General features: G+C 38.7%; 1 protein-coding gene across 3 annotated transcripts in view; it reads left to right on the forward strand.

Moving 5' to 3' along the window:
* Window positions 1–18,268, forward strand: part of LOC139770224 (uncharacterized) — a 78,046-nt gene that overhangs the window by 8,833 nt on the left and 50,945 nt on the right. The window contains exon 2 of one of the 3 annotated variants that reach the window (XM_071702004.1): window positions 5,077–5,217. The exons of the other annotated variants lie outside the window; for them this stretch is intronic. The gene's annotated coding sequence lies outside the window, so the exon portion shown is untranslated. The remainder of the gene's footprint in view (window positions 1–5,076; window positions 5,218–18,268) is intronic. 3 annotated transcript variants of the gene reach the window in all.

The raw sequence follows: 18,268 nt of genomic DNA on the forward strand, positions 1-18,268 counted from the left end.
GCGGGCGCTGAGTTTCGGTCGGAATTACGAGTTCGAAAAAAACCGTTGAAAAAAGCGCGCTAACCGCGACTAATGCGAGTCCACATTAACGGCAGCCTAAGTGGCCGCCTTCGCGAGGCGTTAATTGCTGAGATGTACGTAAAAAAAAGGACAGGACCTCTGGTTAATTATTACTTGTCTAGTGCATTCGCGTTTATTGCGTTTTAACTCGAGCAAGGTTATTATCAATCGATTGATCGGGTTATAATTTTAACTTGGCGCGTTTTTTCATGTTTCGCACGATGCTTTGTCAGCCGGGACGCTTTTTTCAGGCTTGCGATACACGGAAATTTGAATCGCCTGAAAATACAACGGCATCGAAGAACGCGATGGCTTATATGTGTACGGCATAGAGATTCCCGTTTTTTTTCTCACGTTGTTGCACCAGCGTCGCTTTGACCGTGCCTCCGCAAATTTCGCGTCTCTCGAATAATTTTGTCAGAGCGATTTTGTTTAATTACTGTACCGGTTTAGGTTAATTGCTTTCTCATTTAGTATGCAAAATAATTATTAATCGATTATTCATGTTCTAATTTCAAGTTACCGCGCGTTTATAATTGATTTACCGGGACGAAATATTGTATGTTTTTTTGAAAATGTCGATTATTTATCGGAAATGACAAGAATGAGATATACTGTTCATAATTTATTAAGCCGATCCTCGTGATTAGCGAAATGTGAAAGTTTAACTGCTTTTTCAAATTAATGTCTCACACTGAGAAATTTTAATACATTATGTAAAATTACGACAAGTGTACGTATATACTCTTGCGAAATATATACCGGTAATATATACCGTGTAAAATGTTTCAATTTTGTATATATTGTAATCAATTGATCATAGATATTTCTCATTGTAGGTATAATTTTTAAAGCAAAAAAATACGCTCCGCGTTGATTAAAACTGAACTCATTGAAATAATTAATATTCATAATATATATTAATATATGAAGAACTTATTTTAATTATTTTATAATTCTATTTTCTTTTAATCGTGAAAATAAAGCTTTAAAGTTAAAAAAATGAATAATTTGCAAAAACAGCTTCTTTTGAAAAAGCTTATCTCATTAGTTTGATTTATTAAGTAACCATATTTGTATTTTAAAAATTATTACTCTTGATTTTTATTATATTTCTTTTATTAAATAAGAATTATATGAAAGACACGCGGGGAGATAACTCGATATGTCTTACGATAATAACTCATCACGTCTGTTTTCTGGTGAAAGAATTATTTAAAAATTGAGAAGTTTAATCAAGTATTAAAAAATTTGTAACTACATATGTCTCACAAAACGATACTTTTATTTAACATTCCGTGATAATATAATGCGTTTTGATTCGGAATCGCTGAAATACTGTTCCAGCAAATTTACGGTAATCGCGGACAAATTTCCGCGAGCAGATTCTTTTTTTTTTTTAGTTTTTCCAAAAAACGCATTCGTTAAATTTCCAGTGGACATTGCGATCGTTCCGATGTACGTAGTTTCGTAGTAATTACTTTCTCGTGCTGGACCCTTTTTTGCTCCCAAGCATTGATCAATGGGCTCTTATCTCGCAGAAAAACAGAGAAAGCGAAGGTGCGAGCATCCGTAACGCGTATCAGACGAAAATACGGGCATTTTCTTCTCATTGTCGCGAGAGCGAGAGCGAACAAGAGAGAGAGAGAGAGAGAGAGACAGAGAGATTCACACACCTTCGCACACGTATCACGGCGATTTGTGTGCAATGTGTGCATAATCAATTTGCTCGCGCATCCCGCGGATTGGCGGAAGTTCGATAAAGCGCGACGGCGTTTGATCGCGTAGGATTGGCTGGAAAGCCGACGGATGCCACATACACGCGAAATCTCGGCTAACCGTGCGCGTACGGTGTACAGTCACGTATGTTTATATTGTGCCCGGTCTATCGCGTGCATACCGTCGCGTGCGTGCGTGTATGCGTGCGTGGGTGCATGCATGCATGTGCGTGCACATGCGTACGGCAAATAACTTCGATGGGCGCCCACGCCACGTTTCGGGGGAGTCTGCTCAAACAGACGAATACATTTTCATGGAATGCAAAATATGGAGCGACGGTTACTGCCGCTCCATGAATTAGTGAACACGGTCTTCATCCCCCGTACGCGTATCTCACACTGGGCTGATAGCGAATTCCTTCCTCGCGCCGGCTGACAGCCATAATTCACAGTTCACGGTTAAGCGTAACCTTAACCCTTTCAGCCGACCCGCCGCACCGCCCGTTCGCGGAATGACAGCATAATATTGAAACGTTCCGGCATGACGTTTAAAGACACGTTAGTCTGGTGTTCAAGTCTAATCGGATCTGATATTGAGCGTTTGACATTGTAAGACGAGATTAAGGGAGGAATTTATATATACGTTTCTCCCTTGTAGTTATATATACGTGTAGGCAATATTTATAAAAAATATATATATACAATATATAATATAATATTAGCATAATAAATGCTTTTTTTATATTATCTTTTATATACTATTAATTTGAGGATATTGATATTAATATATAAACTTGTCAAAATTTATCATAATTTACGCATAAGAGATTAAGAGATAAAGAATTGAAACATGATATGAACATCATTTAGCGATTTCGAGGCTCAGCTTTTCAGGATTATGGATAACCATGAAGAATAGCTGATTCTGCTACTTATTTGCATAAACTTATTCACTTCACTGCACTGTTGAAAATTTGTTGTGTATATGCAATCATGTGATGTAGTTACAAACTGCCATTTTTTCCTTAAAATTTTACTTTATCAGTTCGGAATATAGGAGCTTTTTCAGCTCATTTTGAAAGAGTTGTACCAAGTACTGTGCTGGATAATCTTATGTGAAACGAGTTTATTTACAAAGTGAATCTTCTTTTTTTGTCTCTCCTCACGGAAGCAAATTTTGATACTGTAAAGAAAAATACCGAGATACTGTAGAGTTTTCCTGAAAGCGTATCTGGCTATTATTTGTCGGACGGTAGAAGATCGTTTTCTCATGGACGTCTCACGAATGTGATTTGTGACGGTTTTTCCACGAACGTGTGTATTCGATTACAAATAACGATAAAGTACGTCTGTTGAACGATGAAATAAATTTATCGTCGTGTGTATGAAGCCGCGATTAACCGAGTTCATTCATCTTACATCCACATACACGAGATTCTCGACTATATTTTCCTTTTTCCCTTTGAGATGTAAGTGGTTAATTTTTATATGGCACGCAAATATACAAATAAAAGTATTTAAAGGCATTTCTAATATAAATTGAATAAAATTAATTTTTTAAATATTAAAGACGTAGAATGAATTTTTACGAATCATGTCGAGGTAACTCAAATAGCGTTCGTAAATTGAAAGGCGCGGAGAAAAAGTGTATTTTACAATATAACAAAAAAATTCAAGCGTGCTATATTCCTCATTATACATCATTATCCGTTAATGAAATAAAAGGTTATTGTATTTTTTAATTTGCAAAGGCTTATGAATTCTTCTCTCTCTCTCTCTCTCTCTCTCTCTCTCTCTCTCTCTCTCTCTCTCTTCTCTCTCTCTCTCTCTCTCTCTCTCATCTTATTTTATAATTTATTAAATAAAGACACAATACGTATTTCTGCCCAAGGCCGTAGCTTAATTTAAATACAGGCACGTGCTTGAGGATGCTATTATCTATAATCGAAATATCAGAAGGAAATATCACACAGAACTGTGATAAATTTATATTGGATATTATTTAGCTATGTATATACAGGTTCTTTGCGGTTGCAAAAAACGCTCTTAATGGTATCTCATGTAGTATTAACATTAAAATTATAAGAACGATGTCTGTTACGAGGCTGTAATAAAAACGATAATACCTTGTTATTAATTTCTTAGAAAGGATAAGAGAGAAGAAAAGGTGGAAAAAGAAAGAGCTCTCTGAAATTATGGTTTACTTACTTGCATAACGGTACGATACAATGTAATTAACATTAACACGTCAATCGAATGAAATGCGTTCGCAACGAAAGTGTATCCTGTCGCGCGTGATTACCTGAGACACTTCATTCTCTCTCTCTCTCTCTCTCTCTCTCTCTCTCTCTCTCTCTCTCTCTCTCTCTCACTTTCCACAAAAATAAATGGAAGCGACGCTTTTTTCGAAAATGCGCATTACAGACTGCCGATATTAATTACTAGTTTCATTGTGTGTTGCACGTTTTGCATCAGTAATCACGCGCGTGTAACATCGTCCACAAAAATTTCCGGACGACGCTTTACGGCTCGTATATTTTTATCATCCGTAAATTTTTTTCCTCCTGTTGCACTGTTAAACGGTTGACCGAGTTTCATGTTCTACGAACAGCCAGGCTTCATGAACGTAATCAAAATAACAAAAATACAAGACCGAATCAACTAGACTGGAAATCTGTCGTCCGTTGTTGTTATTGTTGCAGCAAAATGTTCTTGATTTTCCCCTCTTTCCTTCTTTACCCTTTTTTTTTATTTGGATGAACGTGACGATTGCTTTTACCGCTCAATGGAAGTAATTACATCCTCGTTTATATGAACGGGATTCGCTTCATCGTGCACTTGGGATACGTTGCGCTAATTACGGGTTTCACAAATAAGCCGGCAGGACCGTTAATTTTCGGGGATAATTAACACGAGGAAACCTCGTTCTCTTAATAAACACAATCGTGTATGATTTCAATCAGTTGGCGCGGTTATTGGTTCCGTTCCCGATACATATTGTAAACCTACGACAATCTTGCATGCGATAATCCTCCCCTGAATCGATTCATTATCGGGGAGTGATCCCCGACGACGGACTGTGCTTAATCGACTGTGCTTGAACAATGCACCACCTCCGCGCTTTGGGGATCGTGCTATAAATAAACAAGGCCGAAATTTTCGCCCAAAACCCGTCGTAGTGTTATCACGCGGAACAGCATATTTAGACCGAGAAAATATACATAATCTCCATGTTCTCGTTGTGCATTTAACGTCAAATATGGCTGCCCGATTCTAAATGTTCGTTTACATCCAACAGAGCCGCGCAACCGTGTCTGGCGTTAAATCCGAGATGGGAATATGAGCTGAAGACCTTATGTACTCGTATGTACACAACGTGCTATCTCCTATAACGTAACATCTTCTCACTTCTGTAATGTAGCGGAATAACGTCCAGTAGGTATGTACTAAATTTACGGTGAGGATGCGAATCAATACGAGAAAGGTCCGTAAATTAAAGTCGAATATTTTCAGGTTTTCGTTCGTCTCGTTAAAACTCAACGCATAAATTACCATTTGTGTTTAGAGAATCTTTCCAAGTTTGTAAATCAACGTTTGCATTATTGAACATTTTAGCGGGAAAAGGAGCCGACATATCAAAACTGCATGCGATTGCATACGCTAATGCATGTGTTATTATACGTTATGTAGCACAATAACCGTGCGAGGCTTTATAGAGACTATAGAAAGATGCATTTTCTGTATTATCTAAAAGACAAAAAAAGGACAGCACCTTCGCGTTCAACGCGGGCTTTTGTCCGAGAATGGCACGTCTGAATTTTTCACGACTTTCCGCCTTATTGGGTTCCGTAATTCCTCAACTCTGTTGAAAGCTTTTAGTTGAAGGTTTCTCTCTTATTAATCGCTATCCGCGCACCGAGGCCCGATATCCGGCAGTGGAAAATTCGCTATTTTAAAAGACGCGATGAATTATTTCACATTGGCCTATATTCTAATCCCGCGCCGAAGTTTTAAATGTAAACCGTAGTTCGAAGTTATATTAACACAATATTTCACACCGTCTTAAAAGAAGATAGACTCTATTACTCTTTTACTCTCCACGATGAATAAATTTAAAAAAATTACATTATTATTTTTACTGTTTTTTGATTGTTAATATTAAACATTTGATAGGAAAATTTTAGGCACAAATTAAATTTTTGTAGAGAAAGGGTTATTCTAGATTATTCAAGATTACTAATTATCCGCTAGCGTTTATCTCTCTTTTTATTTAATTAAAACGCAAGTTATGTTTATCACTTGTACGTACATAAAAGTTAAACTAATGGATAAGTACGATCCGGGAAATTGCTACTATTACACGAAAAAGCAGAAATGTACTTCACCATCGAATGAACCTTCAGTCCTGTGTACAAAGCAAGCGCCAGTCAAACGCGGAATTCATCCAGTATGGAAAAACGGGATTGAATTTTTATTCTTTCGCGTGTTTCACAGGCGGCGTATTTTCGCCTCTATATTCATTTACGGGAACCATGCCAGCCAATAAGGTACAATGAATACGGTGAATTATCGGCCGGTGTTTCCCCTTTTTCCGCGCGAATCTCGAAGCGTAAGATTCGATGAAACTATTCCGGTGCATTCGGTGTACTCAATGACCGCCTCTTACAGCACGTCTATCGATTTGTTGTTAAACTCTTTTGTTAGCGACGACTAAAAAAAGATTGCTATTTTTTTTTTACAAAAAAGAATTATATTTAAGTGCCGCTATCCAAGAAATTCGTACAAATGATATTTACCACGAAAGTTTCGCAGGCACTTCGTTTATAAATACAGATAGCGAAGTTGAGCTGCCTTATATGAACCGGCTTGTCTGCCAGATTATGATCATAAATGGTTCCGTTGTAATATGCATATCATGAGGGGCAATCTTAACGGGCTTAACCCTTTCAAGCTTACAAGTGAGTGACATAATTCGCGCTACATCTATCATTACAGCTTACTTATCAGGTGAATTATTCTCACGGCATCACCTTAGCGATAAAAGACACAATCGAATAGAGAAACGTAATCATTAAACTTTATAAGCGTGGTCAGAGGCAAGATCAACACGTTTACGACCAACGTCATATTTGAATGATATATACGAGCCGGTTTGCGGTTTCGCTTCTCACCGTACACCACTGTCGTATATCAGGGTAACCAAAGATTTATATATCCATGTTTCACGTCCAGAGGTACAAAATGATGATCCTTCCTTATTGTAAGTTTTACCGATCGTTATCTCCATTTCACGATTAAATTTGAGTTTTTCTTAAACATAATCTACTAGAATCAATTAGAGATCAAAATTTTCTTAATTTTGTAAGTACAACCATGAAACACGGAAGTCACAAAAACATTTTAACTTTAAATTGCTACATAGTGACTCAAATTTGATATTTAGGCAGAAATTGATCGTAAATTGATCAAAGGATCTTATAGCTGCATAAAACATAGGTACATAGAGTCGAGAATTATATAAAAATTCTAAAAATAAAATGACTCCACGGAGATACACGGACTTTAACGCACTCCATGCAAATAAATTCGCCAAATTACACGGCAACGTCCTGAGATCCAATGTATTATGGCGCACCGCAGTTTGTCACTCACATTTTTGAACATCGCTTTACACTTACCAACCCACATCTCGTCGTGAACGTGTTAACGCGACTCTGCCATCATGGGATGGCGGCGGAATCACCGCAGGATCCGTGTCGCCTATGTATTTCGTCGTCCGGACGGCCATCGTGGTGCCACCGAATAGATTTCCGTCGCCGTCGCCGGTGATTCATTTCTAACTGGCAGGAGAGGAACTCGGCTTCTCCGAGGAAAAGCCGGCGGAAGGCCACGTCTTGCCACGCACGAACACGAAAAACGCGCGCGGCGACGCCTAAACTCGCGACCCGACTGGGAATTTAGTACGTCATTAAAATGTCGTCTCGGGGGATGTTCGCGCGAGGGGAAGGGCAAAGGCAATTAGTTACTGCCATAAATTACCATTACGCGCGGAGCGGCGCCGGGGTTTCTAACAGCCGATCCTTTTTATTCGCCGCCCTGATATCGGGTTAATGAAACGATGTACTGCGCGAGCACGGTGCCGTCGCAATCGATTTTAGTTAGGTGCAGCGCGTGTCACATCCGCGCGCGGATCGTCTTATAATATGCGTCGCGGATAGCTAGGAAGAAGGATAGCGAGGGCAAATAGGGTAGAGCACAAAGGTGCGGAAGAGAATTATGGTGGAAACAATATTTCAAGCCGTCTAAAATAACTTCCTGATGACACGCGTGATAGTTATAACGAAATTAATAGTTAGCTTACAAGTCATAGACTTAATCAATAATTTTAATCGCAGCTTACTGTAATATCCCTGGTCATCGTTTTTGCAAACATTTACACTTTCAATAAAATGTGATTTACGCTGAACGATATTTTAAATTAATATTCATTTGTATCGTATGGTATTTGTATTGTATGGTAAATTTTGTATGACGCAAATGAATATTAATCTCGTAGAAAAAAAAGGTATATATTTGATATGAATTTATGTGTAGCATGATTTTGTTTGAAATGTTGATTTGCATGAATGTTCGCAAATCATTAACCGCTACCGTAAATCATTGGTCCACGAACTGATCCTGGTAGCGCGCGGCTGATTCGATATATCGGCGTGTTGGTATTTCGGGATGTTATCACCGGAAGCACTCGTTAATGGGGCGGTCGGAGGAAACGGAGATACGCAGAGTCCACCGGCGCGCAGGTATATTACCGGGATACCGTTTTTCCGGTGACAATATTGAGGTTGGAAATGCGCCATTGTTCTCGGGGTCCATATAAATCTAAGCTTGTTCGCGAATTGTTATATACACATGAATCTTCCACGAATATCCATGCAATCTCTCTCGAAAGACGTGCGAAAACCTGCCACTCGCTAAGGTAAAAATAACGATACGATTGCAGTAGTACACTTTCGCTATCAAAACACATGTGTCCTTTAACGTGTTAATTTCTGTTTTCATTCTTTTACATTCTGTTACATTTTTGTTACATAATATTACCTTGCACTTAAAATATCGTTAACTGTAATTTTCAAATATAAATAAAAATTTGGATTTTTGTTCAAGGATGAAGAAATTAGGCACCATTTTCTCTTCAAGTATTTAATATTTATATCTCTAATGTTCATTTCCAGATTGATTTTATTAAAATTTATCTGACATTGGTATTCTTTTTATTATTTTGTTACTCTAAGGTTTAAATTGATAAACACCTGTCAATGTAACACAAGAGAAGTTGTCGCTGCGGTGGAGTTAACTTCTAACTCTAACTCATCGCAGATTCCCGCGTTCTCTGGCCCGACAGCAATTAGGTGTCACATGTCGCGCATATATTCTCCGTTATTAGCCCATCGATCCGCTCAAGATGAATTAAGGAAAATTCAATGTTCAGATATAATAAGGCGAAGGAACGTTCAATTACACAAGCTGAGCGCAAATCGCTATTCCGTAGGGTTACCCGCGTTTGCGGTCGCCGAATTTGGGCCGTGCATTTCATTAATGAGACGGGACGGGTGCCGTGCAGGGGGAACGATTAAGGTTTGTAACCTGTGGTTAAGCCTCGGTGGTATCGGTCCACACGCGAACGTCAGCTCCGTACGAAAGTGCACATATGTGCGCGCGCGCGCGAGCGCCGCGCACACGTAAACCATTGGCACAGGAATCGCCGAAAATGGAAGCGAATTATCGAATTTTCGGAATATTGGCAGTCGGAGCGACGTCGCACACATTCGCCGTTGTACGCGTATGTCCCGGGAAATGCAGGCGCGAGGCTTGTCGCTGAAGGAATTCCGAGTAAGTTCCGTTTCAACCAAAACTTACCTTGCGCTTTGCCCTCGAATTGTAATCGCTGGTCGAAATCCGTACAGTTGAATCGAAATTTCATTAAAGTAAACGGCTGATAAAAGAATTATCGAGCCGCGGTCTTGTCTTAGTTAGCACAAACTGCTGAAGACATCCGCGCTACTGGCAACATTGATGGAGTTATACACGGAATATTCAACGCTTGGAGCTTGTGATCTCGAAGTCTTTTTGATCCGAGTATATCTGAAATTATTTGGGAAGCCGAGACGAAAATCTTTATAAGATCTATTTAATATCTCTTTGTTTAAAATTACGCACGGAACTTACGTTATTTGATAATGTTACTCAACCGGCTCCGCAGGCAGGGGGCTAATACCTCAGGATTAACGCCTGAGCTTTATTGGATCGTTGTAATTAGTAACCTCGCGCACCTCGTTCATTCATTTGCGAAATCCGTAAATGGAGGGTGCGTTAGATTTGCGTAGATTTTATTAAATCGTCTCGTGCGGAGTGCACGTGACATATAACTGCATCATCCGAACAACGATCGCGCGTGTTCGCGAGGTAACCGCTTATTAAGTTACGGCACTTCAAATGCTTTTTCGCAGCAGCTCCGCAAATTCAAATTGTCCTGTACCTTGATAAATATTCTGGTGTATTTATTCCGTAAATCACGCAGCAGGCTTTTGCCTGCACCGACGCGGGAAACGTCATACTACAAAAACAAAAAAAACAAAAAAAAACAAGCGTCCGTTGCAGCGGCACACGCAATTTCGCGCGTTGTTGAACAAATCTGTTGTTTAATGTGCGCCTCGTTTAAACGAGCGGAATTATTTTCAAAGTAAAGCTCGTCGATTGCCAAATGTCATAAACGCTTCCGCGCTGATTTATTTGTCTCCGAGCATCCGAATCTGTTTCCATTTTATATAAAAATTCTAGTACCTGACTATAAATTCTGTACACTGTAATAGGCAACTCTGAACTATTTGCACGTAAAAATAGATTTAAAAATGAGTATAATTTCCGGCAATTAATCTCTACGCATGAGAAGCGCGCAATGTATGTTTACTTATAGCAAGATTAAAGTAATTTTTCCTTCTGAGAGATTCATATTTTACCTTTTCGAGTCTCTGATGCGGCAAATGTCACAGTAGGTAAATGAATAAATATAAAATGTTGTTTTGCGTCTGAACCCGACGGCGCCTGGTATTTTGTGATACACATCTGTAGGGAGAAAATTGTTTTATATTGTGTGCAGAAAAACATCGCTTGCTCTTTATTTTAGGGAAAGATATTACGCCACGTAATTCTGTATCTCCGAAGGTAAATTTTGTTTTTTATAAAAACACACTTATGCATGCATATATAGCCTGGTATTATTAACGTGTTTATAGTTGTTACATGAAATTCGTATTAAAAATATAAGTTGCAAATATTTGGAGTAAAATAAAATATTTGATATCTTGAGATATAGACGGTCCAATAGTCGCATTTTTTATTTGAGATCCACTGAGAATATACTCAATTGATCGCGAGGAACGATTATTGGCGCGAATCTCACGGTGCGTTGAATTTTCTCGACAGAATTAGCATTCAAATAATGATGATTCCGTTCCGAAAAGCTCTTTCGATCGAATAAAATTCACCGTTGTCTCATCAGGCGACGCTAATGAGTCCGCGTAACAAAACACAAGAAAAAGAATATTTGAATAGCCGTTTGATTGTGTACATACATGTAGTTATCTCGTGATACGAAATATATCGGGTGCTTTTTATTTAGCGACTCAAGTCGACACAAGTGTTATTCTGTCCTTTTTCAACATCTAGTGAACAACATCGTAGAAGCGCGAGGCTTTACGCGCTGGCGTACGCTTTGCTTTGGTGTTTATTTAGTAGCGACGCGTATGCAAGGCCACCGGTGCTCCTTGTTACCATTGCTATTCGCTCGAGCGAGACTAGAGTCGGCAGATAGTGACTGTGAGTCTGTTATTGGGCGTTATTGCATTACCCATCGTGTCAAATATTGGCAGACGAGAAACGCGATTATTTTCCGTGAACTATTAGCCCGCGCGTTTAATTAATTCACCGTTTTCCCACGGTTAATGACTGTAAATGTGCTGGCTGTTTATCGAAGCGAGTATTTCGCGATTTATTTATTTCATGTAACGATAGAGGATAGAAATTATAAATTATTCTATTGCAATTAATATCCATACGCACGCATAATGAATTTTATAACGATATTTAGATTTGACCGTTTATTAACAATACATGTTTCAATAAACGGAGGATATTAGGTTGTAGTAAGACATGTGAATGAGTTTTCTTTTGTAGAAAATTTATTAATAAGAATAAAGAAATGAAAATTTAACATGATTATATGTAGTTACCATCCTGTGTAAAGACTTGTTCCCAACAGGGAGTCTTTGAACACTTTGGTATAAACCACTTTGCATACCTTCTCATATCATCTCATATAACAACCGAGGCACCTGCTCAACTTTAGACCTTCTGTTAGAACACGATGAACTGTCCGACGTACTCTTCGGAATATCCAGTTGTTCGAAAAGTATGCGGACACTAACGTTCTTCTTTCTTTCTAGTTTCTTCTTAATATTCCAAACCTTTTCTTCTTTTTGATCATCTTCTTTGGAAGCGCTGCCATGACGTTCTTCTATTCATGTTTCTCCTTTCCTGAACTTCTTTTGCCAAGATTCTACTGTTCTTTTCAAATATGCTCTGTCTCTTAAAGCTTTCTTGAGATACTGTTCAGTAACACCCACACATTGTAGTCAAATAAAGTACAAAACTTGATGAAGTTACGCTGGTGGATGTCACTAATTGAATCAATTTATTTTTTCTTGAAATCCATTTTGGCTGGGCACAAACAATGAAAATGGCTACTAGGTAGAAGGTTTACTCTTTCGAATGAGCAACTTTTAATCTCTCTAACCCGTTTCTTTACAGAAATAAAAGCAATGACTCATCCACATGTCTTGCTGGGACAACTTAATACAATTAAATAACAGATCTGGTTTTAAATAAGCTGATTTGTCTGTCAATCAGCTGTTATTTAAAACTAGGTTTTTTCGTTGTATCATGTTGTCTCAGTTATATCAATCACCGCTACTTAAAACGGTATTTTCTGGTATTCTCTTTTGAAAATTACACTATCTTTGTACATTCAATTTTTAAATACTCATCGGAGAGCTTGAGATTATTTAATTTATCTATATCGCAGAGCTGAAGACGTCTGAAAGTAGATGGTCGATACGTATGATTTATAATTTATATTATATAAATAATTAATTAATATATTAAATAATTAATTAAATGTTACATAATATTAACTCACACACAACTAACCGCGTTTGACTCTTAAAATCCACTTTACTTTGTTATTCGTTAATTTCAATATCTAAAATTTTTAGTTAATTAATTATATATTTAAATACTGCATATTTCAAATTTCGTTGGATTTGTGCGTTTGAATTGTATCGCGCGTATAGGTAATACGCGTACAGCACGATTATATGATTACATTTTAATTAGTCATTAACTCGAGATTTCTTAATCTCGAGTACCATATCGCGATATTAAAATGCAAATGTCTTTTCGAATTTTTCGATCATAAATGGAATATCGCATGTATGAAATCATCGATTCCGAGTCGAGTGGCGTCGCGATGCTTTTAATTAATAAGTTACCATCATAATTACATCTGTATTTTAACGTTTGTCAATTATGTAATATGAATTCAACGCTTATATATCGTTTGTATTTCGTTAAAAGTCAGCGCCATTAAAATTTCGCTCGTTATACTAATATTCTAATTATAGAACTTTATACTTTTTTGCGTGTTTATTTTGCAATCGCGTTTCGACGAAATTCCGTCGCAATGTACCAAATTGAAATGCGCGTTACGCACAATTAACATTAAAAATAATATTTTTTATAATCTATTCCTATTTATTCCTATTTATTAATCATTTAACTTCAAATACCACTTCATATCACTTGAAATAGAAATATTCAATAATTAATTTAAGATTTGATAACTATTTCGTCGTGTGTGTAACATATTGCGGAATATTCCACACAATCGTTTAATTTTTTTTAGTGCTAAAAGGTTTCACAGGTGTTTCTTAATCAGTTTAATTTTATCCGATTTCTAATGAAAATGATTATTGAACCGTTTGTGTCTCAAAATATGAAACTATTCTGAATCTCATCTAATCTACGATGTTTTATACAAGATTTATATAACGACTATAGATATATTAACTCTAAAAAAGACATAATTAACCGATTTTTAACTTATTCTTATTTTTTTCGATGATGCAAATTGGATTTTATTATTTTCAAAAAATGTAGGGAATTGTAATGCTCACCCCCCTCGAGAGTTCTTTTGATATCTCTTGCGATTTTTTTAATTATATTTTAAATATAACATTTTATTTTCACATGTAAGTATATAATATTTTCCTAGCGAATCTAACTTAAAATGAAAACCATTCTATATTGTGTATCCTGTGGCGTGTGGTGCACGCTATTGCATTAAAACTCATATCACAGGCATATCGATATGAAATGGACCACGCGGACAGTGTTTTTCTATCGCGGAAACGCGGGGAGTCGAGGTCAAACTGGAATCGCAACAACCAATTCTCCCGCATGCAAGTACAACGTAATGGCACGGGCATCACGGTCGGGTTCTTGCTACAAGCGCGATCGAATCTCATCGCGGCGCGGAACCGGCGCGGAACAATGTAAAAAGGAAATTGAAAACGGAGAAGCCGCGAAAAGGTGGGCGCAAACAGGCGTTTATATACGCGGCGCGTAGAACGGCTTCCGCGCAAACGGGAGGACAATACGTTCTCTCACGCCCGACAAGGCTTCGAAGATTAATTTTCCGAAAGCGCGTACCTAGTACCTATCTACAGGGTGAGTCGGTGAGCACGAGGAACGACCGATCGTCATTTGCTACTATTAGACCTCGTGTGACCTGAGGTCGTGCTCGATCGGGGGTTCAGGAACTTCCGTGTGACATGACTGCGATTGCAGTCTTATACTGTAGAAGTACAGAGATAATAGAGACTTGTCTGTATTCCGAGTTCTAAATTACGACCTTAGTCAACAGGAGAACAATACTATTACCGCGTGTCTCTAGTTTCCCTGTGAAATATAAATATTAAAAGAAGCTTGACGCGACAATCTTTCTCTGTTATACGTCGCCCCGGTGCATATGCCCCGTTTTCTCTTATTAAAGTCCAAACTTGCGCGTGGGACGGCCTTTCAAAGCCAATTTAATTGTTACCCTTAGAGTGCGAGGTAATTAATAATCTATATATGTCGTCCTTTGTGCTCCCCGCTATCTTTTCAAAATGATTAAATACGTCGCTCATTAGCACGCACACATGCTATGCATTCAAGTACAACGTGCCGTATACTTGAAAGGACAAATACAAATTACGATGCGGTCTCTATATACCGCATGGACTTCAAACAGTCGAGGATCGCACGGTAAATGGATAATCCTACGCGATGCCGCATTCTTTTCCGCTTCTCGGAAGTCGCGAGAGGATGGTTCTTCAAGCCGAGCTTAATGGATGGTAGATAAATTCAGGCTAACTTCCCCGGACGAATAAAATCAACGCGATCCCTCTCTCTCCCTCTTTCTCTTTCTCTCTCAATTCTCCCGTGGTTTCGCAGTTTCCCACCGCACGCTTTTTTCGCGGCACTCCTGAGTGAGTGCAAGCTTTTAAAGATCTTCAACGCCGGCGGTTTCAGCTTTGCTTCACCTAAATCTTTGCTCTATCGAGTAGAAAGGTATTCTCTTTCTCTCTTTCTCTCTTTCTCTCTTTCTCTCTCTCTTTCTCTCTCTCTCTCTCTCTCTCTCTCTCTCTCTCTCTCTCTCTCTCTCTCTCTCTTTCTCTTCGACGCGAAGCCGCGGTGAACGAGAGAGATGATTGCGAGTGCTCATTGACAAGGCTGGACAATGCGTTTATACAATTATTCAACGTGTAAATCGAATTGCGCGCGCCAACTCGGAATTGATTGAGAGTATACGATAGTAATGATCGAATATTAACGCGGCCTAAATGGAATACAGAATTATTCTTTAGAATCGCACGATCGGCCTCGCGAATAAACTCAATTTCCTTGTTTATACCTTTCTATCTCTTTTTCTATAGCATTCTAAAGAATCTTGTTAAACAAATTTCAACAATTAAATCTTGAATTGAACCTTTTTTTGTAAAAATTGAATAACTGTTTTAATTAACGTATCAGGTTAAATTATCAAAAATTTTAAATTAAAAATTATATTCAAATTTATTAAAGAACACATCTTTACTACATGCATATATACTTTTGAAGATACTTTGCTCAGTTAAGTCTTCAATCAATATAATCCCTTAGCAGCTTATTACTTTCTCATGATTTTGATAGATTTGCGAACCCGATAAAAATGCAATTTTCATTTTGCATATCCACTCATCGATCTAGCTTGCACTTTACGAAGGGGATTTTACATCACAAAGGCGATATTTAATCGGCACTGCCAAGCCGAAAACCCTGTAAAGTCCTTGAGAAATTCGCGCAAATGTACCTAAGCTCGCAATGTATCAATGTGAACGTTTCTCAACGTTCTCAAGATGCTTTAACTTGCTCGGAGCTTCCTCAGCGTCTTCTCAATCCCTTTAGACCTCGATGATCGTGCGTCTGCGAATCACGGCAATTACGAAAGAAATACCGGAGACGAATGAGCGCTATATAGCCCGTCTAACGATGCTCCTTCGGCACGCTAACTAGATCTGTTATTACGTGAATCGATGTAATGAACGTTATTACGAGAGTTTATTATTTCAAAGTAGATACGCTTGACATAAAAATACATGTAACAAAAAGGAAGGTACGCTATTTCGCATAACTTACCTCAGTTCGTTCTCATTAGGTGCTTATCGACTTTAAATTGAAAATTACACGGTCCGCAAGCAGCGCAAACATTCCAGAGATGCAAAAGGACTATAAAGAAATGTTTAAAAGATATCTTGATCTTCCAGGCGGTCTTTTATACGTCTGTCCGTTAGACTTGTTTGAGTTTTCTTTCTTAACCGGGAGGGCATCTCTGGAATACATTCTAACGAAAAGGATTGCGCACAATGCGAGAGAGAATTTTAAGAGTTGAATATATTTTTATGCGCAAACGCCGTGCACGGAATAATATTTAAAGTTCTTTATGTCAAGTCGCGTAAGAATGGTTTGCTCTGCAAACACACCATGTGTACACTACTCATTTGCGAATAAATATGCAAATAAACAAATTGCGTCGAAATAATCAATGTTTGGTCAGACGTTACGTGAACGCCGCGCGCGCATTTAGATAATTGTACACCAGAATTTCAAGGAGTATTCACTGATTAACGAGACATTAATGAGCGACGATGGCGATAAAATTGTACCCAATCAGTTTGGACGACATCAGTGATATTTGTATCGCACGCAACAAGTTAGCGGTAACAGCGAACTGCGAGTGGTGTTCAAACAGAATTGAAATTAACGTGCGCAACGTGAGACGGAGCGCGTGCAATCCGACTGATCGACGAGGTATTGCGATCGCAATTTAACGCGAATTAATATCCGCGAGGTTTTCGAGCCGCGTCGACGACGCGACGGGGGGAAAAACGATAACGGGCCGAATGAGAGAGGCGACGAAGAAATTTGCAGCGCGGGTGCCAACGCGATATCGTATCTATGCACAGAGCGTACCTGGCTGCGCGACGCGAGGATGTTCCCATTTCCGCCAACCCCCTTCGTTCTCATCAGGGATTTTGACACCCCCCTGACTGGGGATCGCGACAATTAGGTGAGAATTGTGGAGTTGAAGCACAGCCTGCCTCGAAATTAATCCGTCGGGAGAATAACGTCCCTTCGCCATTTTGCCTCGTTGCTTGATACCCGCGGCGATGAGATCTTCAACATCGAGTCGCACTGACATAACGTGCCGCGACCTGGAAGAGTATGCAGAGCGTGATACGCGTTTATTTTTGACGTACGTACTGCGGCAATGACGAGGAAATGTTTCGGTGAAGGGGGAGTCAATTATCTTTTTTTCACATTCAGAGTTTTAAAGCCCTCGAAATTTAAATGAGCAGGAATACCTTATTTTGACCGAATTTTAATCTGGGAATTGCGAACGTGCTTATAGCCGCAAGAGAATTAATATAAATAATGTAGAAAGATCGACTCGGAGGTTCGCCAAGAAACTCGTAGAAAGGAACGGCGGTAATTTGAGAGGGAAAAGTGGAGCGCCGTAAAAGTGAAAAATAAGACATAAATACTCGCTTTATTTGATCGCGTTGTAATATGTAAAGGAAAAGTCACAAAAATCTACGAGACTGGTTCTTAAAACACCGCGAGGGTGGCATATACCTGGACATGCGCTCGTTCCGTTCTCGAGAAAAATTATGCAGATTGCATAGGCGTCGCATCGCAGTTACTTTCCAGCCGCGCTGTTATCGCGACGGAAGTAATAATTAACCGTCCGAACAAAAGATTTAGGCCCCAGCAGGCCGTGCTTGACCTGCGAA

Source organism: Temnothorax nylanderi, unplaced genomic scaffold, assembly GCF_030848795.1.
Source record: "Temnothorax nylanderi isolate EJ_2023f unplaced genomic scaffold, tnyl_v1.0 TNYL_tig0028_pilon, whole genome shotgun sequence".
NCBI lineage: Eukaryota > Metazoa > Arthropoda > Insecta > Hymenoptera > Formicidae > Temnothorax > Temnothorax nylanderi.